A 2,052-nucleotide genomic window follows, 5' to 3' on the forward strand; every position below is an offset into this window, starting at 1 on the left:
TATATATATACACACCACACACACACCACACGCACGCACACAGATTTCGTAAACAGAAATTTGCTAGAGTTTTACGCCCATATCAAATTAATGATTCTGCAGGCTTGTTCAATTGCCTACTCTGATTATCGATAGTAAACCAATCACAGTCAGTCAACCTCGTTAATTGTAATTAGGTTATTATTATTTAGTAATCAGAACAGACAGTCGAGTTTGTCTACAAAATCATTAGTTTGATATGGACGTAAAACTCTTTAGCAAATCTCTGTTACTTTATGGAATCTATGTGTGTGTGTGTGTGTGTGTATAGGTTTTTAAATCCTACAAGGCAAGTTTTCGAAAAATTAAATAAAAAATGTTATTTATAAATTTTTATTTTATATCTTTAAGATAATCTTTAAGATAAAGATTTAAATATTGCAAATTATAGATTACATTTGGATGACCATTTGTGAATATCAGTTAAATACGTGCTCATCAGCGCTTACTAATATTATTGTACGCACGACTCATGAATAAGTGACTATTTAAATGTCTATCTGCAATTAGATATATTTACCCACACACACATACATACAAATATATATATATATGTGTGTGTGTGTGTGTGTGTGTGTATAAACCTTATCTAAAAGATTATCATCCAAAAAATAAAAATTTATACATCTTTTTATATTATTTTTCGAAAATTTTTCTATTATAATATTTTCGTGTATTTTAAAACATCCCATTTATATATATGTACAAATATAGATTATTATTATATTCATTTATTAATATGCGCATAACTGAATGTGCAATCGTCGAAGTCTCTTTTATAGCAATGCTGTATTGATTTTCCGTATTTTAAATAAAATATAAGAAAGATAAAAGAAATGCGAGGTACTTAATTAAACTATGAAAATCGAATCTATAATGCAAATAAAAGATCAACAGCTGCAGCTGAAGATTTTATTTCACACACACACACACACACACACACACACACACACACACGCACGCACGCACGCACACACGCACACACACACACGTATCGCGTAATACGTACATATTATGTTTTAGCATTCTATCTCTTTTGATTCGAGTCAGCTTATAATAAAAAAAAATACCTATAAAATAAACACAATATCCAAACGTTTTGAGTGTGGGAAATATTTAGGAGAGCACGCTGAGCGCGAAATGCGAAGTACCGTTGTATAAATTATGTTCTTAAATCAGGTTTTCTCCGTTATTTTAAAACATGTGTGCGTTTCGTTCTACATTGCCGCTTAACCTTATCTTACGTATATAAAAAATGGATAAATATTGAATAAATAAGCATGTCAATTTTCCGTCATTTATTTTCAAATCTTTTTTAAAATAGCAAAAAAAAAACGAAAAATATAAATATACATTTGAAATGTAAATTATTCATTGAATTTTGATTAATATCTCTTCCGATTGTTTTCGCTAGCAAATTATAAATGCACATTAATTGATATAAGATTCGATATCAGGCGGACTGAACATCCGATTCATTTATATTGACCCTTGTCACCTTTCCAATATATTGGAATACGAATTACTCATAAAATGAAACAATAAAATAATGCAAGTGCTATAACTTCAGCTGTATTGATATATTGTTGCACATATGTTGCAAACATATTACTTTCATCTGCAGTTATTGCTTTCGAATTTACACGCGGTGCACTTGTCAAGTATCTACAAAAATGTCTTTTACGGTAGTGATCGACGAAGTGATACTCAATAAACTCATAATATACTTTTAAACTATTTCAATTTCAGCTATTCAATTATATATAATGATAATTGTACATATTTCTTTTATCAACTTTTCTTACGTTACAATGTCTATAGGATAATTATCACATAACCTTGTAATAAACTTTAATAATTAAAGTTGTCTTTAAGATAAGAGTCTCAGAGCAGTCAGTTTAAGCTAACTTATGATTATTTAAGATGATTTGATTACGTTTGCAAAATTTAATTAAACGTATGACATTTTATTTAACGTAATAATAATACTAGCAATATATATATATATATATA

The sequence above is a fragment of the Atta colombica genome, unplaced genomic scaffold (assembly GCF_001594045.1).
Source record: "Atta colombica isolate Treedump-2 unplaced genomic scaffold, Acol1.0 scaffold100, whole genome shotgun sequence".
Taxonomy (NCBI): Eukaryota; Metazoa; Arthropoda; class Insecta; order Hymenoptera; family Formicidae; genus Atta; species Atta colombica.